General features: G+C 40.7%; 1 long non-coding RNA gene across 1 annotated transcript; it reads left to right on the top strand.

Moving 5' to 3' along the window:
- Positions 1-15,178: 15,178 nt before the first annotated feature.
- Positions 15,179-23,499, top strand: LOC126070138 (uncharacterized). The gene is made up of 4 exons (XR_007516137.1): positions 15,179-15,208; positions 15,534-15,763; positions 21,469-21,542; positions 23,337-23,499. It is a non-coding gene; the product is annotated as an uncharacterized LOC126070138 (long non-coding RNA).
- Positions 23,500-26,937: the final 3,438 nt, after the last annotated feature.

The following is a 26,937-nucleotide window of genomic DNA, read 5'->3' as shown; positions in this document are numbered from 1 at the left end:
GAATGCATTTAAAGTCTTTACCAACAGAGATGAGGTAAAAGAGGACGAAAAAAGAAAGGAAAAGACCAGGACGTAAAGAAACAGGCCAATCTACTGGTCGCTGCTCTAAGATCTTCTGCAAGAAGATGATGAGACCAAGGTAAGGATGGGGCCCAACTAAAAGAAAAACCAAAGTACATTTTGCAAAGAGGAGGGACACTAAAAAAAAAAAAAAATGAGTGCTCCAAAAAGAATGGGAAAGGGCCAGGCAAGATTGAAAGTGGGGAGCTTTTTCAAAAAATTACAAAAGAGCGGGAGGAGGGCAGCCAGTAGACTTTTTGGTTGATAGCGAAGTAGCCTTCATGGTACTCACCCAGAAGCCTAAAGGGACTGCTTCAACCAACAGTACTCAAGTTGTCAGGGGGACTGGAAAAAAGGAGACTAGATCATTTTTGCAGCCAATAGACTGTAAAATAAGAGAAACTAAGCTATCTTGCCAGTTTCTAAACATGCCCAAATTCTCGGTCCCCCTTTTTGTGATGGGATTTCCTCAGTAAAGTACATGCATCTCTTTTGATGAAAAAGGCCTGTCTATGACAATTTTTTTTTTTTTATGACAGTACCACCAGCGAAAACCTGCAATGTGCAAGCAGCTCTCAGCACTCACCCAACCAGTGCTATCCCATAATTCAAAAGGTGTTTGATGGGGCGTGGCCCCGTGGATTTGGGCCAATGGTGGCCAGGACGAGCTCAGACTGTCCTCCCTGTGACTGTACAGCTGTTACGCAATGTCATGCCTCCTCAGATTAAACAAGTTGAGGCTCTCCTGGGGCTGCAGGGACTGACTACTGGATACCTACAGTGAGGACTGTTGCAGGAGCGCCAATCCCTATTCAGCACTCCTCCCAGTGAAGAAGACATTGACTGGTGAGCACCATTTTGTTCAAGATTTACAGGCTGTTAACAAAGTTGTGAAGACCTTATACCTGGTAGTCCTGAACCTATATGCCCTACTATCAGCCCTTCCACCTTCCAGTACTCATTTTACTGTTTGGATTTAAAAGACTCTTGCTTTTGTATCCTGCTGACTGTGGAGAGCCAGCTAATCTTTGCTTTTGAGTGGGAAGGGGACAAAAGAAAGAAAAAGCTCTGTTAAACTGTGCTACCTCAAAGATTGAAGAACTCTCCACTAATTTTGGAACAGAGCTGGCCAGAGATCTAGAGCGATTACCTCCCTTCAACTAAAAAATAGTCCTACAATATGTGGACCTCATGGTAGGAAACAAATCTGAGAAAGACTCTTAAAAATACTGTGACTGTCTTAAGCTATTTAGACCCAGCGCCTTTAAGAAGGTTACAAGCTAACCTCTATCAGACTACTCAGGGGGCAGAGAGGGATCCTTTCAAATGGACCCCTGAGTGACAGTGAGCCTTTTGTGATTTAAAGTCCAAGTTGAGGAAAGCCCCAACCCTGGGGCTGCTGGATTATCAAACATCCTTTGAATTATATAAATAAAAAGGAGTAACTGTTGGTGTATTAACCCAGTTCTTGGGACCATGGAGACACCCTGTCACCCACCTATTTCTCTAAAAATCTAGACACTGTCTCAAGGCTGGCCAGCCTGCCTCTGAACAGTTGCCACAGGTAGCATCATCATAAAGGTGGCTGAGAAGTTTACTTTGGGACATAATACTATCGCGTTTATCTGCACACTGTGACTGTAATATTAAGGCAAAAAGGAAATTTGTGGCTCATCTCCGGTCGGCTAACACTACATCAAACCCAGCTTTTGAGAGAAATCAAATTTAACTTCTGTGAAGTGTTCAAAACTAAATATTGGATGAAGTATTTACTGGTGTGTGTACATTCTTTTTCAAGATGTGTAAAGACTTTTCCCTGCCAGACCAAAATGGCTAGAGAGAGGTACAACAAGTTTCAACTACCATAAGAATAAAGGAAAACTCCACACAACATGGAGGCCTCAATCTAGTGAAAAAAGTTGAAAGAATGAATCACACCATAAAACGTCATCTTAAAAACTATGCCCTAGGTGGATGTTTTGCCACTGGCCCTTCTCTGACTCTGTATTGCACCCCAGGGAAAACTTAAAATCAGTGCTTTTCAGATACTTTGTGGGAGACTGTATTGTCTCAACCAACTCTCCCTGCAATCCTCCACCCAGCCCCTAATGTAAAGATGTCTAAATATTTACTTTCCTAACCAGAATTATTTCCCGGTTACATCAGACAGAAGTTCCTTCTCAAGATAGCCGTGACCCAGGTGCTCCTCCAAAAGTAGAAGGGCCTCCCACTCATTACAGCCTGAGTGGACTGGACCCTTCACCACGCCGCTTAGCACTTACACAGTCGTGAAGCTTGCAGGAGTCAAACTGTAGATCATCGTTCCAAGTCAAGCCCTGCCTGGTCTAGTGACAAAAGGAGTAGCCAGAGAGACTTTTGCCCAGGGAACCTTTGTCCCCTTGTTAGAAGATAAAAATTTTTAGATCTATATTGCTAGAGAAGTGTTAAACATTACTGATTTCTGTCTGGACAGAAGGTTGCATGGCAACTCGACCTTTAAGTCCTGTCTGATCGGGGTTTATACTTCCCTAAAGGCGTATATGGGGCAGTTCTACTCTGCCCTATAGGGTCGCTACGACTCCATGGCAGTGGTGGTTAAAGGCTTTAAGAAATTTCACCATTTTTAAACACACAAAGAGCTACAATATTCTGACATTTGTAACTGGGGGCCTGTTACAAGATTCATGAAGAATTTGATTTTCCTTGACTGCCAGCTTTTACCTGGCTAAAAACCTTATTTATTAGTGAAATTAGATTGATTGTTATAGGCCTGTTAATCTGTTACTGTCTCCAATTAATCCATATATGTGGGATGACATTCTCTGTCCTGAGTTGAACTGTCTGATAAATGGCTCAAACCTGTTGGAGCCAGAAGGCCCAATCCTGTCACCTGAAACACTCTGATCTATATAGGTTGAAACTTGAGATAGGTGAATATGGTCACCCAAATTTCAAAGGGGGGAATATGTGACCCCCAATACCCCCCAGCATATTTTCTCCTTTTTCAAAATGGGCAACTGAGAGCTTCACAGAACTAACACCATGAAGAACCTGTGTTTTTCTCCTTCCTCTGCCTGCCCCCTCCTTCCCATACCTCTGTTAAAGACTTTGTTTTGACCTAATGTTGATGACTTTGTTCTTTGTTTGAAACTGATGCAAACAACTTTGTTTTGTTCTGTTGGGCCACCTATGATTTAAAACCCCCGCAGGAAAATCACAGCCCAGGTATCTGATATGTATCTCTTTAGTCTGATAGAGTCTTCTGTCACAATCCTGTAATGCATAACTCCAGCCAGGCCACCTGTGGGCCACAAAGGCACTTCTAACCCTTGTAAAACCAAATAAAAAAAAAACCGAAACCCAGTGCCATGGAGTCAATTCCGACTCATAGCAACCCTTGTAAGATTCTATGTAAGCTCTGATGTGAAATTGCTCTTTGGGACTCCATAGAGACAGCCTGTGTTGCTGCCAGGTCTCCGGTGATGTATGCATCTCCTGAATAAACTTTCTCACTCCTTCTGACTTGGAGTATGTTTCATTGGTTCGATTGCTCCATGGCACAGACCATAATCAGGTAACAACATCGACCACTCAGGAAATTCCAAAGGTTTAGAAATAAGGACAAAGACTACTATTTGATAAAATTGAATAGTTCACACAAAAGGTACTCTTTAGCACAATTTCTGTGCAACAAAATAAGGTGGGGAGGGGGAACCTTGCAACTTCCTGGTCTCTGTGTCTCCACATTATTTCTTTTTGTCTTTGGGTACATTCCACAACGGTCAGTGACTTCCATGAAATTCCCTATGCGCTCAGAGCAATCTGTCCATTTGTGCCTTAATTTCTCTATAAGAGTGTGCTTGAGTCCATCTTTGTGGCTATTGTGTATTTTGAGTGCCTTCCAACGTGGGGGGAGGGGCTCACCTAGCACTCTCTCTGTTTTTGCTATTTATTGCTGCAAAACAAACCACCCCAAAACTTAGTGGCTTAAAACAACCATCTATGATCTGTCCTGATTATATAGGTTGATTAAGCTCAGCTGGGCAGTTCTAACTTGGGGTCTCTTAGGCATTTGCAGTCAGATGTAGGCTGGGGCTACAGGCATCTACAGGCTCAATGGATGCTACATTGACGCTTGAGGCTGGCTGCACTCTAGGGAGGAACCCTGGTGGCACAGTGGTTAAGCGCTCAGCTGCCAACCAGAACTTCAGCGGTTCAAACCCATTAGCCACTCTGCAGGAGAAAGATGTGTCAGTCAGCTCTCTTAAAGATTACAGCCTTGAAAACCCTATGGAGGCAGTTCTACTCTGTCCTATGGGGTCACTAAGAGAATCTTCTGGATAGTAATGGATTTTATAGGTATGGGTCCTCTAAGGGCTCAGTTGGAGCTATCCATCAGCCTACATATGGCCTCTCCCTCTGGTTTGGGTTTCTCACAGCATGCCATGTGGGTTCTCAAAGGAAGCATCTAGAGACACAACAGTGCAGACAGTGAGCTCTTTCAAGCAATAAGCAGTACAGGAGGAAGCTGCAAGGGCTTCTTATGACCTAACCTCTGAAGTCCTAGAAGTTACTTTCATCATATTCTGTTGCTCAAGCAAGCCACTAAGCCAGCCTAGATTCAAGGGGAGGAAGAATAAGACTCCACCTCTTAATTGAAGGAGCAGCCAGGAATCTGTGGCCATCTTTAATCTACCACACGGCCTCATTTATTTTTTGTGAGGTAATATTTACAGTCCACTTAGAAGGTGCCTGGCATGAAATAAACACTCCGCAAAGATTAACTGTTATTATTTGATTGCTCAAAGTCCTCTTATCCTTCCTGCTTCTCCACTGCTTCCAGGGAGTTGAAGTGCAACCACTGAATTCTGAGTAAATAATATTTCTTAAATTCACTTTTAAATCATCCTGTTTTCCCAAGTTACTTAAGTAAATCTTATGGAAGGATATTGTATGTGGATATTTACATAGAGAATTGCAGTGTCTAAATGAAACGCACGGTGGTAGATTAAGCCAAAAAATAAAAAACTGCATCAGGGGTTTTTGCAAACGTGAACTCTGTGCAAACAACACGGGATTTATTTGCATCTCATTTTTTAATTTGAACCAAACTGCAGAAGATCAAGGCTATGTGACAAGAAAGAAAAGGATGAAATTTAGACAACTCAACATGCTTATTGTGTTTTCCCTCTCCCTGCTTATGCTTCACATATTTTAGCCTTATCTTTTCAGGGAAGGGAGTAAAGAAGTTACTTTTTAGAAAAGAAAGTAGTTTGAAATGACAAGAACTGGACTAATCATTACCCCTTCAGTCAGCCAACGTTTAGGAAACATTGTGTGAGAGCTGGGAATATGTTAGGTCCCAGTGCTGCAGGGATGACTAGAAAACAGTCTGTGCCCTCAGAGACTCCACAGGCTGCCAGGGAGACATCATAAACAGCACATGGAGTGAAGGGTCCGGAGGCCCAGCAGCACAGAGCAGAGGCACATAGACAAAGAGGCACTCACATATAGAGGCACTCCACGTAGCTGCACTTGAAATAATTGCAAACACCTTCTTTGGAGCTTGCCTCCCCACCTCCCCCACTCCCTCACTGCCCCATCCCCCACGGCGATGGGCTTCTGGGTCATTACTTCTCCATTGGTTCTCTCTGTGTCATCATCCTGGCTCTAGCCTCTCCCTCTAATTCTCTTCTTTAATTTTCGTTCTAATTGTTTTGCTCTTGGTTTTGCATTCTTTTAGTCATGATGTCACTCTACCAGTGATTTTAAATATATCATCAGATTTAATTCTTACTGTCATGGACTGAATTACGTCCCCCAAATATGCGTATCGACTTGGTTAGGCCATGATTCCCAGTATTGTGTGGTTGTCCTCCATTTTGTGATTGTAATTTTATGTTGAGAGGATTAGGGTGGGATTGTAATACCACCCTTGCTCAGGTTACCTCCCTGATCCAAGGTAAAGGGACTTTCCCTGGGGTGTAGCCTGCACTACCTTTTATATCTTGAGGGATAAAAGGAAAGGGAAGCAAGCAGAGCACTGGGTACCTCATACTGAGACAGACAAAAGATCAGGCTGGCTATAATTAAAAGGCCTTTGGCCCAGTATTCTTGGAATCTGAACCTAAGTGCAGACCACCATATAACTTTTACTGCCAGCACCGAAGAACTACTTGTGATCAACAAACTAGGTGCTCAGACAAGATAAGGGGCTACATTCCAAGGCCCTATGTACTTGACAAACTATAATTAAATAACCTCTGATTCAGTATTCTTGGAATGTAAACCTAAGTGCAGACCACCATATACCTTTTACTACTGGCACTACAGGACTATTTGAGACTAAGAAACTAGGTGCTTAGACAAGATAAGGGGCCACATTTCCTATCCTTACATGCCTGACCAGCTATAAATTACTGATAACTCTCCTGAGTTGTTTTTCAATTTCCCCACCAGCTATAGAGCACGTGCAGTAAAAATTAAGGTAACCTATGAATGACCTTCCACATGAGATAATCATGAACAAAGATCCCTTGCTGAGACTGGGACCAAGAACCAGAGACATCACACATGCACAACATCCCAGAATAAGTCCTGGTCCACATCCCAGCAGCCTTTGTGACAGACTCCATCTTAGTTCCAGCAACCTCTGCGAGGAAATCCATCTTGAATTCCAACTGCGTGCACATTTGATTTTCATAATCCCTCCCTCCTCCTGAAAATCTCCACCTATCTAATGAGTAAAGATAATGCCTTTTTATAAGCCCTAAGAAATCCTTCATTCAGAGAGAGACTGGAGGCTAGTATAAGTGAAAACCCCTCTCCATCTCTCCCTCGCGAGCCTTTTCCTAATAAACCTTTGTCCGCGTGGAATCTCTGAGCCTATCCTTAGTCAGAAGAAGGTAAGAAGCTAAGCAGGGCTTAGTCCCGAGCTGGGAAGGCTTGCCCTGTAACAATACCACCAAGAAAGCAGCACTGGAGCAGAGCACGTCCTTTGGACCGGGGGTCTCGGCGCCTGAGAAGCTCCTCGACCAGCGGAAGATCGATAATGGGGAATCTTTCTCCAGAGCCAACAGAGAGAAGGCCGTCCCCTGGAAATGACACTCTGAATTTGAACTTTAACCTACTAGACTGTGAGGCATTAAATTTCTCTTTGTTGGAGCCATCTACTTGTGGTATTTCTGCTATAGCAGCACTAGATGACTAAGACACTTAGGTACCCCATAAGGTTAAGAATTTCTAACTTTGTTTTACAGGTGGGTAAAACCAAAAAGAATTTCGTTTTACTTGGATCCACAATCAACACCCATGGAAGCAGAAGTCAAGAAATCAAATGATTCACTGCATTGGGCAAATCTGCAAAAGACCCCTTTAAAGTGTTCAAAGATGTCACTTTAAGGACTAAGGTGCACCTGACCCAAGCCATGGTGTTTTCAATTGCCTCATATAATGCCTGCGAAAGCTGGGCAATTAATAAAGGAGACCAAAGGATTGATGCTTTGAATTGTGGTATTAGTGAAGAATACAGGATGTACCATGGGCTGCCAGAAGAAGGTACAAATCCGTTTTAGAAGAAGTACAGCCAGAAAACTCCTTAGGAGCAAGAATGGCAAGTCATGTCTCACATACTTTGGACATACTGTCCAAAGAGGAAGACCCTCAAGGAGGTAGACTGACACAGTGGCTGCAACAATGGGCTCAAGAATAACAACGATTGTGAGGATGGCGCAGGGCCATCCTTTTGTCCTGTTGTACATAGGGTTGCTGTGAGTTGGCGCCTAACAACAAACCCAAGAAACCAAACCAGTTGCTGTCAAGTCAGTTCTGACTCCTGGAAACCCCGTGTCAGAACAGAACTGTGCTCCATAGGGCTGTCAACAGCTGTGACACTTCAGAAGCAGGTCACCAGGGCCTTCTTCCAAGGCACCTCTGAAGGGATTCAAACTGCCAATTTTTTCGTTAGTAGCTGAGCACTTAACTGTTCACACTAGCCAGGGACTCCTGAACAAGTGAGCAGAGGTCACATATTTACAGGTTCGGAGAGGTTAAGTATTTTGCTAAAGGTTACGCAGGTAGTAAATCGCAGAGAATTATTGTCAAACTCTAAGGATAAATACAAATTTAAAAAATGATCAGTTTTACTTAGTGCGATAAGTGAAAGAGAACCCATTCTTTCCTTCTTCTTCTAAAAATAAGGAAGATAAATGCCAAATGCAGCATCAGAAACACGTCAATTCGTCCAGGTAGAAGCAACAAAAATCCAATGGAAATCTAGCTTAAGCCAAACAAAAAATGTGTAGATTCATACAATGAGTACAATGAGGAGGATATAGGGTGAGTCATCAAGCCCCTGGGTAGCAGAAACCTCTACTAACAAAAAGATTGGTGATTGAAATCCAGCCAGAGGTAACAGGGAGAAAGTCCTGGCAACCTACGTTTGAAAAATCAGTCATTGAAAACTCCATGGAGCACATTTCTACTCTGACACGTACGGGGTTGCTGTGAGTCAGGATCAACACAACAGCAACCGGTTTAGTTTTTGGTTAGTTATTGTTGTTATTAGCTGCTGTTGAGTTAGTTTTGACTCATAGCGACCCTGTATCCAACAGAATGAAACACTGCCCAGTCCTGTACCATCCTCACAATCTTGGCTATGTTTGAGCCCATTGTTGCAGGGACTGTGTCAATCCATTTCCTTGAGGGTCTTCCTCTTTTTTGATGACCCTCTACTTTACCAAACATGATGTCCTTTTCAGGGACTGGTCCCTCCTGACAACACATCCAAAGTATATGAGATGAAGTCTCACCACCCTGGCTTCTAAAGAAGCATTCTGGCTGTACTTCTTCCAAGAGAGATTTGTTCCTTCTTCTGGCAGTCCATGGTATATTCAATATTCTTCATTAACACCGCAGTTCAAAGCATCAATTCTCCTTTGGTCTTCCTTATTCATTGTCCAGCCTTCCCATGCATGGGAGGTGCCTGAAAATACTATGGTGTGAGTCAGGCACAGCTTAGTACTCAAAGTGACATCTTTGCTTTTGAACACCTAAAAAAGGCCTTTTGCAGATTCGCCCAATGCAATGCGTCTTTTGATTTTCTGACTACTGCTTCTTTGAACGTTGATTGTAGATCCAAGTAAAATGAAATCCTTGACAACTTCAGTCTTTTCTCCATTTATCGTGATGTTACTTATTGGTCCAGTTGTAAGGATTTTTGTTTTCTTTATGTTAAGTTGTAATCCAAACTAAAGGCTGTAGTCTTTGATCTTTGTCAGTAAGTGCTTCAAGTCCTCTTCTCTTTCAGCAAGCAAGGTTGTGTCATCCACGTAAAGCAAGTTGTTAATGAGTCTTCCTCCAATCCTGATGCCCCATTTTTCTTCATATAGTCCAGCTTCTTGGGTTATTTGCTCAGCATACAGGTTAAATAAGTACAGTGAAAGGATACAAACCTGACGCACACATTTCCTGATTTTAAACCATGCGGTATCCCCTTGTTCTGTTCATACAACTGCCTCTTGGTCTATGGATAGATTCCTCAAAAGCACAATTAAGTGTTCTGGAATTCCTGTTCTTCACAATGTTATCCATTATTTGTTATGATTCACACAGTTGAATGTCTTCGCATATCCAATGAAACACAAACATCTTTCTGCTATTTTCTGCTTTCAGCCAAGCTCCGTCTGACATCAGCAATGATATCCCCCATTACGTGTCCCCTTCTGAATCCGGCTTGAATTTCTGCCAGTTCAATGTCGATGTACTGCAACAACCATTTTTGAACTATGTTCAGCAAAATTTTACTTGGATGTGATATTAACACTATTGTTCGATAATTTCTGCATTCTTTTGGGTCACCTTTCTTTGGAATGGGCACGGTTTTGGGTTAGAGTGAGTCTTAATTCAGGCACAGATGTATCCATAGACTCAAACAATATCAGGAGTCTCCCTCTCCATCTCTGCCCTCTGCTGGTCTCTGAATTTCATTAAATGCTGATTTCATCAAATGCTGATTTCATCATTTGCCTTACAGACTCCATCCACATGATGAAAAAAAAGGACTGCTACCAGTCCAGTCATGTGTTTTTAAAGCCCACGATTCAAAAGCAAAAGGGTGAGGGGTAAGCAGGAAGAAATTCTGAGTCCCAGCCTGTGCCTTAACACAAAATAATAACATTGGTGTGATTTCATACTCATTTCTGTGCTTAATTTCAATCTTTAAGTAGTTAAAAAAAAAAAGATACTTAGCCACCTAAGAAATTGTTCAGTTTGTCATATCTGTGAACCACAGTTGCACGTTGCTTGGGGGAATGTTTGTCTGGGCCTCAGAATACTCTTGAGGCCCTGGTGCCTCTGGGTAGAACTTTCTCTGTTACCCCAAACATTCAGGTAAAATCTCACACGTGCCACAGTGGTGAGGAGTGAGGCAGAAATACCAGAAAGTGAGGTGAAGGACTGATTGAGAATTCTGCGAAATTACGGATACGATGCAAGTAGCAACCATGAGAACATAAATGCCCTGGGATCCTCAGAAATTGGGGGACACCATGGTTAAGTGCTACGGCTGCTAACCAAAAGGTCGTCTGTTCGAATCCGCCAGGCACTCCTTGGAAACTCTATGGGGCAGTTCTACTCTGTCCTGTAGGGTCACCATGAGTCGGAATCGACTCAGTGGCAGTGGTGGTGGGTTAGACTTACCATGGGTTGTGAAATGGAAGGTCAATTCATTTTGTTTAAGTATTAAAGGATGTGCCCCCGACAGCTGGGATATTTGGGTGACGTTTCCTTGTTTTCCACCTTGACAGTAAAGTGTTTCTTCTTTTGAGACCATCATAGGTTATTATGATACAAATAGACAAAATGTTTAAGTGAAGCTGATGTTGCTGTAGTTACCACTGAGGTGATTGCAACTCATGGCAAACCCTTGTGTGCAGAGTAGAACTGCTCCACAGGGTTTTCAAGACTGTGACCTTTCCAGAAACAGATCACCAGGCCTGTCTTCTGGGGAGCCTGTGGGTGATTTGAACTGCCAACCTCTGGGCTCTTAGTCCAGAGCTTAACTGTTTGTGCCACCTAGGGACTCACAATAGCAGGAGATTTAGCTTAGAGCGGGCTTAAAGATGAGATCCATTTGTTGTTGGGCCTGCTTTCATTCCTTTCTGGCAATAATGTCTCAATATTCCTTTGGGAAATAATTCTTGATTCTCTTCTTTTCCATGTAGTAGGGCTACCCTGAGCTACTGCAGTGCCCTGTAATTCAGTCCATTTCAATATGGGTTGAGCATGCTTGTAGTTACAACAACTGATTCAGGGATGGTTCTCTTATCCTAACTGGTGCAAAAAGCCTTGAACCATTTGTAAAAGTGTTGGAAAAGAAAAGCTGTCTCTTCTTCTGAAATTCTAATTCTAGAGCTGCCAAGGACTATCACTGGAATAGAGGTCAGTTAGGGAGAGCCTGCCTGAGAATGAAGGCAACATAAATGAAAACAATGGATGCATGTGAGAGATGAAGAGAGAAATTTCTGGCAACTTTTTTGGAGACTCTGAAGGCAGCCAGACCTGAATCAAAGACCCCATACAAATACCACAAAGTCCTCCCCACCCCCCTTTTTATTTCTTTAGTGCCTTGGAGTTGAGTTTTCCGTAAAAACTGGTGAGTGCTGACCAATAACCAAACTGAACCCTTTGCTGTTGAGTGGATTCCAACCCATAATGGCCCTATAGGACAGAATAGAACTGCCCCATGTAGTTCCCAAGGAATGCCTGCTGGATTCGAACTGCCAAAACCCTCAGTTAAAAGCTATAGCACTTAACCACTATGCCTCCAGGGTTTCCAATAGTGAAGGTGAAAAGTAGAATTATTTTTCTGAGAATGTTCAACACACCACGTAAGATTTACCCACTAGAGGGTGTAGTTTACTCACATACTAAGACCAAGCATTGCTCAGAGAGGCAAAGATAGTAGGTTTGTACATTCAAAGAGACCTGTTGAGAAGATACAGGGTCATAGCCACAGGGCTCACATCCATGGTAGGACCCCTGTCTTAGGTGGGCTGGGAGATCAGTCAGATGACCAAGGTATGGCTACAGGCATAGGAAATCAAATAGGAATTCAGGTGCCGGGTAGAGACCATCTCAGGAATCATGGTTTCTTAATCTTCCAAAAAAAAGGTAAGGGCAAGAATGGCAAATAGGGTTTGTCTTCCATGACAAATCTGATTGGCAGGGCCTACCTGAATTGCTATGTTGAGAAAGATTTTGAGGCCACAATTTGCTCAGTGGAAATGTACCTTGACTGATTAGTGATGTCTAACACGGGGATGGAGAGAAGCAGGAAAGTTGGATGTGATAGGTATTTGCCATCTATGTGCGTAGTGTTTATCATTGGGAGCACTAGAGATACTTTTGTTGGGTCATCTTTTCACCGTGTGGGATTGTCCAGTGCATTGCAGAGCCTTAGCCCACTGAATGCTAGTAGTACCACTCCAATCGTTATGACAAGCAAAAGTCAAGTCCCCCCACATTTTAAATGCCTCTTATGTGTGTGTGTGTGTGTGTTTTTTTTTTTTTTAATGTGGACAGTACTACTCCACTTGAAAATCACAGGGTTAGACCAAGAATGTCTTGACTTGTATTTACATGAGTATTCAACTAGAGCTTAAATTCTTCAAGCTAAGGAAAAAAATGAATTTTTTCCCCGTAAATCCTGAGACCAGATTAAGTTTGCCATCAATAAAATAATTTCTACCCTTGTAGTTTAAGTCTCCAAGAATCATCTATTTTCGTATTCTACATGTCCCTATCAATGCCCCTGGAGAGTGAAGGGGAAAAAAGTGGGAGGGGGGTTTGAGCAGCACAGATAATAATATTGCCACTTTAAAATTTAGCATCTGTCAGTGTCCTCCAGCCAAAGACCACCAGGAACATACCTGTAGTTGAAGAAGCTGAGTTTATCACTCATTACAGCAGGGGAGAATGCACATCATAGGAACCGTGGGCATCTCATTAACAAGATGTTATAAAAGATTTATTGTAGGATTTAGGCTTGTTACTTGTGACTTGAGGGAAGGCTTAAGGAAGAGGAACTTTGCTGTGAGTTGGATACCATAAGGAAGTGGGGTTAATTCTGTGATTGGATATCTTAACAAATCTTATTTAGAAGGAGGAAAGACTAGCCCAAGGTTAAAGTTATAATTGGTAAAGAAGCAGTAGTCACTCTTATTAGTCTAGGTAGGGGCATATTTAATACTTGGTGGCTTGGACAATGTTCATGCTTTGCCTGTGCTCAGATACGGTATGGAGTGGTCTTGTTTTTGTCTTGATCCATCATAGTCACACAGTGGCCTTGTCAGATGTGGATGTTACTTGAAATTGTCTCTATCGAACAGGAGAACACTAAGATCTAGCTGTGAGTACTAGGCCAACCTGTAGCAATACCAAGGTAGGTTCCTGGATGACATGGGTTGTTGATTTCTCACATGTTATCACATTGCTTAACAGTTTTCTTGCTCTGTCATTGGATTGTAATTTGCACAAGAACACAAACCTGATCTGATTACTAATGAGTACCCAGAGTCTAGCAAACAGCATGTGATAAGTACTTAAACACTATTTACTGAATGAATGAATTGTCCAATTAGCTTATTAGGTGAGTTTCCCAATGCCAGGAATTACCTCCTATTCAGGTCTATACTTCTGGAACCAAATAGTTCTGTCACATCTCTTTCAATATTTCTCAAGTTAAAGAGGCATTTTCCATAGGATATGATTTATTGATTATGAAACAATAAGAAATAATGTACTCTAATGAATTTCACTTTATGAATAAAATACAATGCTTAATTCAAGTAGCTTCACTCCAGAGGAACAAAGACAAATCACTTCATGGCCGAGATTCAGTGGATGTCCTTTCTGCATTTTCCAAGGTATTGAATTTCAAGAGTGTATTCCAAAGCTCTAAGAGAAATTGATATAAATATTAAGAGATCATTTGTATGAAGTATATTCTTCTTTCCTTCTAGTCTAGTTGTTCTATAACAGGGATTTTGAGGGAAAAGGGGCCATGATTTACAAACCTCTGGCTTACATATAACAAACACATAGTACAAAGACTTGCTTCTCTTTTCACTATTCCCTTCTACTCTGGTGATCCCTTTTGTAACCATGGTGAAAAATTATTGAGCTTTTAACAAATTTGTAAACTTGTAAATTCAGAAGTAGAGAAAAGGGAAAAGCTAAGCAGCTTAAAATAGATATTGCTTGAGAAGAATGGCACAGATACGGCTGACTTACCTGAAAATCTTTGCTTGAAACTTCTCTCAGCTCTGTTACAATGCCTGATAACCCACTAATTCAAGATACATACAATGAATAAGCTTCATGTACATTTCAAATCCTTCCAATAAAAAAAAAAATTTTTTTTTTTATAGGGATTATAAAATACCAGACATTCACATCTTTGATGAAGTTTTGATCTGATTGCTTTCTTTCCCCAACTCCTGGATGAGGTTTATTGTACCCATGGAAAGATTTTTGTTGGGGGAGAAACAAAGATAATTCTAAAGTATTAACTTCTTCAGATAACAAGCAAGCTCTGGGGGAAGAACGTATTGTGGTCTTTGGGATTCAGGAGTCCACCAGGAGTCTAGAGCGTGATGGAAGTAGTAGATGGGCCCAGAGAGTAAGATGGGAAGAAGTGAAAGACACATTTCAACTATTATAAAATATTCTGTAGCGTCAGCTTAGTGGTCAGAAAAGGGAGAGGAAACTCTTTCTACCTATCATACAACCAGATCTTAGGATGTCAGTTGATCTGCATCACAAGTTAAATGAGTCTCAGGGTCTAGGCAATATAGCATCATAGTTAAGAGCTCAGGAATTAGACCTTGGTTTGAGTTCTGGGTTTTTCACTAGTTGACTGCTGTCAAATTGGTTTGATTACATAACTGCTTAAACCTCAAAGTTCTCATCTGTAAAACGTGATAATAACAATTCCATCCCATAAAGGTGATAATAACAATTTCTCACCTACTAGGAGGACTTTTTTTTTTTTTAGGAGGACGAGGTGAGATGATATGAATAAAGAACTTAGTATACGGCATGACATATGATATGTACTCAACAAATAGTATGCTGCTGATGACTTCTGGTTGGTCATGGGGCCCAACATCATTTCCATGGAAAATTTTCTATTAAATTCTAGAGAGTTGTGTTATGCTGTTTTGTAATGCAGCTTGTTCTTAAGACAGGGACTATCTGTGTTGGGAAGACATTTAATTTCTGTCTTGGTTTATGAGACAACCTTATGCCAAAGTCCATAGAGTAAATGTATGTGATAAATATGACTGACTTGAGGTTGATTGAATAACTGTGGGGCATGGTAGAGTTATGAGCTTTGGTGATAGCAGGCTCAAGTTTAAATACTGGCTCAATGACTAGCTGAGAGACCCTGAGCAAATCTTTTCACTTCTCAGAGCCTGAATTAACTCATCTGCAAAAAGGCTGTTTATGGATACCTACTGAGATAAACTCTTTTGAGGCACAATATGAATGTTCTCTACGAATTGCAAATGGGAAGAATTTCTTATTATTGGTGGAAAGGACCATAATTGTCAAGAAGAAGATAAACACAGGAGTGTGGAAAATATAAGTGAAAATATTTGTCTTTTTCAGCAGAAAAGTGATAACAGCAAGGCAATTACAGGTATGCCCCAGCTTACGATGTATGTGAATTACACCAAATAGTACTTATGAGCGTCTTTTTCTTTTTTTTTTTTGCACCTTATCATTAGTGATATGTACTACAAACAATATTGCAGTGCATAATTTGCTGATATTATCATTCTCAGATGTTCCCTTGCAGGTGTTCAGTGTTATGGTTTCCTGTTCAAAACATTGCCATATAGCAGGCTATGGCAATAATAATGAAAACTTGAAAAAAAAAAAAAAGACGTATTTGACCTCAGTCATTGGAATGGAACTCCGGGTACTACTTGTACTATATTTTATGCTAAATCTTTATCAGTGGACTTATTGCATATTTCCTGGAAAGGAGGTCTTTTTTATTGTTGTTTTTATTTAACAATAACCGCATAGAAACTGCTGTGAAATATTTTTCATCTTCTGTAAATATTTCCTGTTTGACATTGACAAGACTTTGAAGTTTTTTTTTTTTTTAAATCTATAAAAAGAGAATCATAATCTCCTCCTTTGAAGTGCAGGATTGGTACGGTGCTCATAGGGGCTCTGTTCTGAAAAGTGCTTTCTAAACTGTAGCAGGCTTATAATAATATATTCTTTGTAGTAACTGCTTGAGAGTAATAGCATATTTTTGTTTTTTGGGTTTTTTGGTTGTTGTTGTCATTGTTTGTTTTGCTTTCCCTACACAAAGCACAGCAGCATCATGTCTAGAACTTACAAGGTATGTATTAGATATCCATGGGACAAATGGGTAAATAGAAGAAATTGATTTTAAAAATTTCTAGAGCTGTCCAAGTAGAAGATTCTAATCATAAGCGATATCTTGATAGTTAAGCTTATGGGATCTGGGAGTCAGAATTCTAAACTTGTTTCTTGGTTTCATTCTTTATAAACTCTGATATCTTAGATAAGTCCCTAAATCTCTTTAAGCTTCAGTTTCATCATCTATAAAATACATGTAAAACAATACCTATTTTATAGGATTGTTTCGGCTATTGAATATTTCCTGTGCAATACCTAGCACAATGCCTCATACATAATAAGTACTAAATAAAAGAGTTGTATTTATAAATGTTTAAAAGATCCCCAGTCTTGAGCTCTCTTTAATATATTTTCCTGTATATATGCATATGTATGTGTGTCATTATTCATAGTAGCCAAAAAAAATAGAAAGAACTCAAATATCAAATAATCAATGAATTGAGAAACAAAATCTTGCATATCCACAACATGGAATAGTATTCAGTCACAGGAAACCCTGGTAGTATAGTGGTTAAGTGCTACAGCTGTTAACCAAAGGGTCAGGAGTTCAAATCTGCCAGGCGCTCCTTGGAAACTCTATGGGGCAGTTCTATTCTGTCCTGCAGGGTCACTATGAGTTGGAATCGACTCAATGGCACTGGGTTTGGTTTTTTTTTTTTGGATTCAGTCATATAAAAGAATAAAGCACTGATACATGCTACAACATAGATAGCCTGTTGCCGTCGAGTCAGTTCAAACTCATAGTGATCCTACAGAACAGAGTAGAATTGTCCCATAGAGTTTCCAAGGAGCACCTGGTGGATTCAAACTGCTGATCTTTTGGTTAACAGATGTAGCTCTTAACCACTACGCCACTGGGGTTTCCACAACATAGATAGACCTTGAAAAAATTGTGCTAAGTGAAAGAAGCCAGTAACACATTGTATGATTTCAGTTAGATGAAATGCCTAGAATAGGCAAATCCACAGAAACAGCATATTAGTGGTTTCATGTATTAGTGGTTTCTAACAGGGGGAATGTAACAGTAAGTATGGCTTTCTTTCTGGGGTGTTAAAGTGTCCTGAAATTAGATAGTGGTTATGGTTTCACAACTCTAAGAACCACTGAATTTTAAACTTTAAAAGAGTGAATTAATTATTCCTTCTGTTACTTTAAAAAATTCCTAAAAATAAGTCTTAACACTGAGAAGTTATTTTTCATTTCCCTGAAATCTTGTGATCTCAGAGAATAAGGCAATAAGTAGATTTGAAGAGAGGACGGAAGATTGAGAGCTAATAATACATTTGGGAGGAGTACCAATCATGTGTATTGTTACTCTCTCCTCTTAGGAATTTCGGTGTGCGTGCTGAATTATAATATGACCACCATTTTGGAGGCCTATGAAAGGAGATTTTGAGATCATCTGGAACATATGAATGTACTGGTTGAGGACAGCTCTAGTAGTGGTTATATGGTCTAGTGAAAGAGTCAGTAAATGTGGAAGGAACACTAGGCCAGAGGCATATTTTAAGTGTGACAGGTAGGGCATGTGCCCTGGGTGTGCTTTCCTTGGGGTAAGGGGAGGCTATAGGCAGTTTCTATTGACCATCGCAATTTCCGACACTAGTCGTGAGAGATCATTTAGCAATTTAAAACTAATTTCCATAGGCGCTATTTTCCATAGATACTAGGCCGCTAAGTGCTGGGTATGCAGGCATATTGGTGGTAAACAAACAAACAAAAAAGACCAAATCGGTTGCCGTGGAGTCATTCCCACTCATAGTGATCCCATAGGACGGGGTAGAACTGCTCCATAGAGTTTCCAAGGAATACCTGGCAGACTTGAACTAATAACCTTTTGGTTAGCAGCTGTAGTCCTTAATCACTATGCCACCAGCGTTTCCATATTGGTGGTAGAGTGATCAATTTACCTGTAATTGCTCTCATTTTAGCACTCCAAGACTTGAGTGCCAGGAAACCCCTCAGTCCTGGGCAAACCAGTTGGTCCCCCAGTTGGTAGCAAAATGATGATGACCCTGATGGCTATTATTTGGTGCAGTGGTTAAGAACTGGGCTGCTTCCCAAAAGGTCGGCAGTTCGCATCTACCAACTGCTCCTTAGAAACCCTATAGGGCAGTTCTACTCTGTCCTATAGGGTTCCTATGAGTTGGAATTGACCCAATGGCAACAGGATTGGTTTTTTAGTGGGATACTGTGTAGCAGGCATTATGCTAAGCCCTCTTAATGAATTATCTTCTTCAACCCTCAAAACCGACTTCTGAGTAGTAACTTAGGTTAAGGTACCTCTTCTAGGTCATATAGTACCAATAGCAGTGCTGAGATGTCAATCTCAGTCTATAGATCCAGAGTGTTAGCTCTTAACCATGCACTCTATTCTGAGAGATTGAAGCAATACAACAAGTGATAAGATTGAAAAAAAAAAAAAAAAAGATTACCTATCAAGAGTGCTTTAAGTTTACAAGTGCTTTTTATACCACTCTTACATTTTCTTTTCCAAAGATACCTTTGGCTCACTCATTTACCAAGTACTTATTGGGTGCTTATTAGTTGTCAGGCACTGTTGAAAAACCAAAAACCAAACCCGCTGCCGTCAAGTTGATTCCAACTCATAGCGACCCTACAGGAGCTAGAAATAAATTATGAAACAAGCCTGCATTCTCACTTCATGGCGCTTACTTGAGTTACAATAAGGGCTACAAAGGAAACAGAAGGCGACTTGCATGGAGAATATCAGGGGTGACTATTTTAGATAGAATGGTCAGGAAGGGCATCACTAAGGAAGAGAGATTTAGGCTGAGATCCAGATGGTAGTAAAGAACTGATCCTTTTGAAGTGTGGAGAAAAACATTATTGTTGGAAAGAACAGCTTGCCTAAAGTTTCCTGTTCCAGGAAAGAGCTTCATATGTTAGAGAAACATCAGAAAAAAAGAGCCACTGTGGTTGGAGCATATTTAGCAGTAAATATAATCTCAAGTTTGTAGATAAGGAGTTGAGCTTTGGCGGCTTATGTGACTTCCCAATACCACTTAAGAAGAAGGACAGAACTCAACCCAAGGTCTTCTAAGTCTACGTCCTGAATCCTGAGACTTATTGCTTGAGTCTTATCCTGAAAGGGTGATGGTTTTATGGCTATGATTTTCAAATATTTTAGGCACAGGACCTTTTTTCCACTTAAAATCTCGTATAAACCTATTCCCATCCAGTTGATTTTGACTCACAGCGACCCTGTAGAACAGAGTAGAGCTGCCCCACAGGGTTTCCAAGGCTGTAAATCTTTACCGAAACAGATCACCACATCTTTATTCTGCCCAGCAGCTGGTGGATTTGGACTGCCGACCTATTGGTTGGCAACTCAGTGCTTAACAACTGTGCCACCAGGGCTTCTTATATTCAAAACAGCTAAAGGGAGGCTTCTCTGCTGAAGTTGGCTGTGGGATCCTGCGTTTCAGTTGTTTATCCTCTGTCCCTGCCACCCCGTCGGTTCAGCAAGAGGGACTGTCAACGCTTACCTAAGCAACGGAAACAAGGCCATTTTGCTTCCGAGCTGAAACACTTATGACATTATTTTTAGTGTACAGAATAACATCTTGAGGAGTTCACACACATTTTGCAAAATAGGTAGAAGTGCTACCAGTCAGCTACACTTTAGATTCTCAGAAAAGGGTTCTGTTTTTGGTCACGTGTTTCCACTTACATGTTAGCGTAGCAGTACACGCAGGAATTGGAATATGTGACGTTATTGGAGGCACATATTGGGCTGGTCCTTATGGAACATATATGTTTCTGGGATTTCTTACTTTGATAGAAACTGCACATATTTTCCTAAAACAAAATTCACAGGTCAAACCGTCTGCCCAGCAATGGTCTGTTACTAAATTCTAATATAAATGTTCAGGTGTTTCCTTTTGCTCAGAGAGGCGATAATGATAAAAGATGTCTTCTTTTAAATCTTAATTATAAAAATTACATCATCTTAGGTTCAGCAATCAGAGCCTTTGGGGTTTCCACCTTGAAGGGTAAGTGACGCCACCAGGTCCAGACATATGGCTGTGTAATGTAAAGTTGTGTAATGGAAGGGTCAGGGGCATTCTGAGAAATGGTAAAGATGACCGTAAGTACTGTCTTGGTGTTTGCCCCTGGAGTCATTTTCGTTCATAAAAAAAAACCCTTACGCTATGGGGTAAAATTGGCATACCCTGTGTAGGCCCCATTCTCAATGTGGCTGTAGTTCAACGTCGTTTGAGGGTTAGGAGGCTGGGATGCTGAAGGAAGTAGCTGCTAGGTTTATATTTTCCCGACACTTCTCAATCTATTTTGCTTCCCTCAATACTACCAGAGCTAAGGTAAGCTGGCCTTAGGGGGTCCAGAGTGACAGGATAACTTGTCTCCAGGTAGAGCTGGGGCTTTAGAAAGTTTATGAGTACCATGTAATGAGAAGCTTAGAAATAAATTGCTACAATCTCCTATTCCAACTGTTCAGATCACAGTATAACATATCTAGTATTTGTTGTTGTTAGTTGCCTTTGAGTCATTTCCAATTCATGGCAAGCCCTCTTGTGCAAAGTAGAACTTCTCCATAAAGTTTTTAAGGCTATGACCTTTTGGAAGCTGATTGCCAGGGCTGTCTTCTAACGCACCCCTGGGTGGGTTTGAACCACCAACGTTTAGGCGAGTAGTCGAGCGCTTCCCTGTTTATATCACACAGGGACCTATGTCTAGTTTATCAGGCTATTATTCTAACTACAAACTTCAATGGCTCCCCATTGCTTATAGCAATGTTTTCCAGACTTCAGTGATTTGGTTCATGATTTCTTCCATATTCATGTGTCACTTTTCTTTAAATTGGCTTACTCTTTAAACTTGACTACCCACTTTAGATTTGTCCTGAATATGAATATTCATGAAATATTGCATTTGAAGTTATAATTGCATTTTTTTCTAAAACAGATTAAAGAAAAGACATTGTAATGAATGACATCCATTGGCATATCACCTAAAATCATCACTAATACTACTAAAAGGTAATTCATTCACTTTTTTTTTTAATATCTTTTATCTCCTCTTTTAATGATTAATGCTATGTGGTACGTTTGGGAAGGCTTTACCAAAGAATTGACGATTCATGGTTCTTAAAAGATGAATACTCCAAAACAAACCAAACCTGTTGCCACTGAGTTGATTCTGACTCATAGCGACCATATAGGACAGAGTAGAACTGCCCCACAGTGTTTCTAAAGGAGTGTGGCTGGTGGATTTGAACTGCCAACCTTTTGGTTAGCAACTGAGCTCCTAGCCACTATGCCACCAGGGCTCTAAAAGATGAATAGGACTTTTAAAATTGGATGTGAGTATTGGAAGCAGGATAATTTAATTAGAGAGAATTTTTCCAATGGCACAACGCTGGCATAGCACGTACCCCGATACAATATAAGTTAACCAGAATCTGTGGGGAGAGATGGGAAGGTCTCCCGATAGGTAGAAAGGGGCTGGCTTAAGGAGAGTATTGCAAAGCATGCAAAGAAGTCTATCCTGAAGGCACCAGGGGCCACTGTTTTAAGCAGAGAGGTGTCGCCATCAGATTTACATTTTAGAAAGTCCATTCTCTTGGTGTGGAAAATAATTATAGTAGGAGTTGGCAAACTTTCCCTATAAAGAGCCAGGTAGTAAATAGACTTTTTGGCTTGTGGTCTCTGTTACAACTACTCACATCTGTCGTTAACGGCTGAAAGCAGCCACTGACAATATGTAAACAAACTAGCATGGCCATTTTTCAATAAACTTTGCTTTCAAAAAAAGATGGCAGGCTGGATTTGGCCCACATGCCATAGTTTCTCAAGCCCTGAATCAAAAGATGGCAGGCTGGATTTGGCCCACATGCCATAGTTTCTCAAGCCCTGAATCAAAAGATGGCAGGCTGGATTTGGCCCACATGCCATAGTTTCTCAACCCCTGGATCAGAGGGAAATAAGACTAACTACAAGGAGACCATCAGATGGCTATTGCAACAACATAGGCTAGAAGTCAAAAGGACTTGATCCAAGGTAAAAGCAATGAAGTTGGAGAGTAGAGAGAAAAAAAAAAAAACTCCAAAATTAGAAGCTTTAATTGCCAGTGGCATATAGGAGCATGAGGGAGTAGTAAGAGATAGGGGTGATTCCTGGCCTCTTTTCAGAATCTAGTTTGACAGAAATTTAAATTGAACGGTATTCAAGCGCCATTATTGTAGATCACAAATGGTCAATATTGGCAGTTTCTCGTGACTTAATATGGTTCAACCTAATAGAAATACTATAAGCCTAAGATTGGAAAACATGGTGAAAGTAATCATTCCTACGCAGGAAGTGGCAAGCTTACCTCAGGCAAAAAGTCACCAAAAATATCTGAAACAAAATGTGTAGAAAAGAGAATCAAATAAAACAATGCAATATTGAGATAGGAATAGCTAATTGGCCTGTTAGATATCCAGCACCCTGTGCTGTCGAGTTGATTCCGACTCATAGGGACCCTATAGGACAGAGTAGAAGTGCCCCTTAGAGTTTCCAAGGAGCGCCTGGGGGATTCGAACTGCCGACCCTTTGGTTAGCAGCCACAGCACTTAATCACTATACCACCAGGGTTTCTGGTCCATTAGATAATCACAGACAAAAAAATAATTATGAAAATCATAGGAAAACAAATGGCTCCTTCATACGGGGCTTTTCTGGCCATGCCTGATTCCCAAATAGGATTTCTTTCCTCAAGCCTGGGACACTTAATGCTCTACCTGGAAACTCAGACTTGGCCCATTCCCAGGTTTAATGTTGACTTTTTTTTAGGCAGGAGGGATTTAAACCCAAGCTTTATCCTCTGGGATTTAGCATAATCACTCACTGTTGTGCTGGCTCAGACATTGTTTAGACCCCATTCAGGTAAGTGTCTAGTTCTTGACAATCATCCTGGCCGTCTGCTAACCAAAATCTTAGATACTGTCTGCCTTGTTGTTATTAGGTGCCGTCAGCTTGGTTCCTACACATAGCCAGTCTACGTACAAAGGAATGAAACACTGCCCAGTCCTGCGCCGTCCTCACAATCGTTGCTATGTTTGAGCCCATTGTTGTAGTTACGGGTACAGTCTATCTCATTGAGGGCCTTCCTCTTTTTTGCTGACCCTCTAACTCTACCAAGCGTATGTCCTTCCCTAGGGACTAGTCCCTCCTGATAACATGCCCAAAATGCATGAGAGGAAGTCTTGCCATCCTCACTTCCAAGAAGCATTGTGGCTGTACTTCTTCCAAGACAGATTTGTTCACTCTTCTGACAGTTCATAGAATATTTAATATTCTTCACCAACACCGTAATTCAAGGCATCAGTTCTTCTTCAGTCTTCTTTATTAATTGTCCAGCTTTTGTATGCATAGGAGGTAAGAGGGCTCTTGCAGCAGATTCGCCCAATGCTACACATCATTTGATTTCCTGACTGCTGTTTCCGTGGGTGTTGGTTGTGGATCCAAGCAAAATGAAGTCCTTGGCAACTTCAATGTTTTCTCCGTTTATCATGATGTTTATCACGATGGTCAAGTTGTGAGGGTTTTTTTCTTTATGTTGAGGTGTACTCCATACTGAAGGCTATGGCCTTTGATATTCAGCAGTAAGTTCTTCATGTATTCTTTGCTTTTAGTGAGCAAGATTGTGTCATCTGTGTAATGCAGGTTGTTAATGAGTCTTCCTCCAATCTTTTTTTTTTTTTTTTGCATTTTATTTATTTATTTATTTTTTAATTTTTATTGTGCTTGAAGTGAAAGTTTACAAATCAAGTCAGTCTCTCATACAAAAATGTATATACCTTGCTATGTACTCCTTGTTGCTCTCCCCGTAGTAAGACAGCACACTCCTTCCCTCCACTCTCTATTTTTGTGTCCATTTGGCCAGCTTCTGACCCTCTCTGCTTTCTCATCTCCAATCCAGAGAAAGCTGCCCACATAGACTCATGGGTCTACTTGATCCAATAAACTAATAAACTTACTCTTCACCAGTATCATTTTCTATCCCATAGCCCAGTCCAATCTGTGTCTAAAGGGTTGGCTTTGGGAGTGGTTCCTGTCTTGGGCTAACAGAAGGTCTGGGGGCCATGACTTCTGGGGTCCTTCTAGTCTCAGCCAGACCATTAAGTCTGGTCTTTTCATGAGAATTTGAGGTCTGCATCCCACTGCTCTCCTGATCCCTCAGGGATTCTCTGTTGTGTTCCCTGTCAAGGCAGTCATCAGTTGTAGCTGGGCACCATCTAGTTCTTGTGGTCTCAGGCTGATGTAGTCATGTTTTATGTGGTCCTTTCTTTCTCTTGGGCTCATAATAACCTTGAGGCTTTGGTGTTCTTCATTCTCCTTTGCTCCAGGTTGGTTGAGACCAACTGATGCATTTAAGACCCCAGATGCCCTCTCCAAAGTGGGATGCAGAATGTTTTCTTAATAGATTTTATTATGCCAATTGACCTAGATGTCCCCTGAAACCATGGTCCCCAAACCCAGCTGCTATGCTGCTATGCTGGCCTTTGAAGTGTTTGTTTTTTTCAGGAAACTTTTTTGCTTTTGTCCAGTTATGCTGACCTCTCCTGTATCGTGTGTTGTCTTTCCCTTCACTTAAAATAGTTATCTACTATCTAATTAGTGAAACCCCCCTCCCTCCCATCCTCCCCACTGTCATAACCATCAAAGAATATTTTTTTCTCTGTTTAAACTATTTCTTGAGTTCTTATACTAGTGGTCTTATACACTATTTGTCCTTTTGCAACTGACTTATTTCACTCAGCATAATGCCTTCCAGATTCCTCCATGTTATGAAATGTTTCACAGATTCATCACTGTTCTTTATTGCTGCATAGTATTCCATTGTGTGAAGATACCATAATTTATCTGTCCATCCATCCATTGATGGCCACCTTGGTTGCTTCCATCTTTTTGCTATTGTAAACAGTGCTGCAACGAACATGGGTGTGCATATGTCTGTTCGTGTAAAGGCTCTTATTTCTCTAGGATATATTCCAAGGAGTGGGATTGCTGGATCATATGGTAGTTCTATTTCTAGTTTTTAAGGAAGTGCCAAATCGATTTCCAAAGTGGTTGTACCGTGTTACATTCCCACCAACAGTGTATAAGTGTTCCAGTCTCTCCACAACCTCACCAACATTTATTATTTTGTGTTTTTTGGATTAATGCCAGCCTTGTTGGAATGAGATGGAATCTTATTGTAGTTTTGATTTGCATTTCTCTAATGGCTAATGATCACGAGCATTTCCTCATGTATCTGTTACTTACCTGAAAGTTTTCTTTAGTGAAGTGCCTGTTCATATCTTTTGCCCATTTTTTAATTGGGTTATTTGCCTTTTTGTAGTTGAGTTTTTGCTGTGTCATGCAGATTTTAGAGATCAGGTGTTGATTGGAAATGTCATAGCTAAAAATTTTTCCCAGTATGTAGGTAATCTTTTTACTCTTTTGGTGAAGTCTTTAGATGAGCATAGGTGTTTTATTTTTAGGAGCCCCCAGTTATCTAGTTTCACTTCTGCATTGTTGGTAATGTTTTATATATTGTTTCCTCTATGTATTAGGGCTCCTAAAGTTGTCCCTATTTTTTCTTTCACGCTCTTTATCATTTTAGATTTTATATTTAGGCCTTTGATCCATTTTGAGTTATTTTTTGTGCATAGCGTGAGGTATGGGTCTTGCTTCATTTTTTTGCAGATGGATGTCCAGTTATGGTAGCACCATTTGTTAAAGAGACTGTCTTTTCCCCATTTAACTGACTTTGGGCCTTTGTGAAATATTAGCTTCTCATACGTGGATGGATTTATGTCTGGATTCTCAATTCTGATCCATTGGTCTATGTATCTGTTGTCGTGCCAGTACCAGGCTCTTCTGACTACTGTGGCAGTATAATAGGTTCTAAAATCAGGTAGAGTGAGGCCTCCAACTTTGTTCTTCTTTTTCAGTAATGCTTTACTTATCCGGGGCCTCTTTCCCTTCCATATGAAGTTGGTGATTTCTATCTCCATCTCAAAAAATGTTGTTGGAATTTGAATCGGAATTGCATTGTATGTATAGATGGCTTTTGGTAGAATAGACATTTTTACAATGTTAAGTCTTCCTACCCATGAGCAGTAGTGTCTTGTAGTTTTCTTTGAATAGGTCTTCTACATCCCTGGTAAGATTTTGTCTTCTTGGGGACTACTGTAAATGGTATTAATTTGGTGATTTCTTCTTCAATGTTCTTTTGGTTGCTATAGAGGAATCCAACTGATTTTTGTATGTTTATCTTGTATCCTGATACTCTGCTGAACTCTTCTATTAGTTTCAGTAGTTTTCTTGAGGATTCTTTAGGGTTTTCTGTATACAAGATCATGTCATCTGCAAATACAGATACTTTTACTTCTTCCTTACCAATCTG

Source organism: Elephas maximus, chromosome 2 (assembly GCF_024166365.1).
Source record: "Elephas maximus indicus isolate mEleMax1 chromosome 2, mEleMax1 primary haplotype, whole genome shotgun sequence".
In the NCBI taxonomy this organism is placed as follows: Eukaryota; Metazoa; Chordata; class Mammalia; order Proboscidea; family Elephantidae; genus Elephas; species Elephas maximus.
The sequence above is the reverse complement of the archived record's forward strand: the minus strand, read 5'-3'. Positions and strand labels throughout refer to the sequence as shown.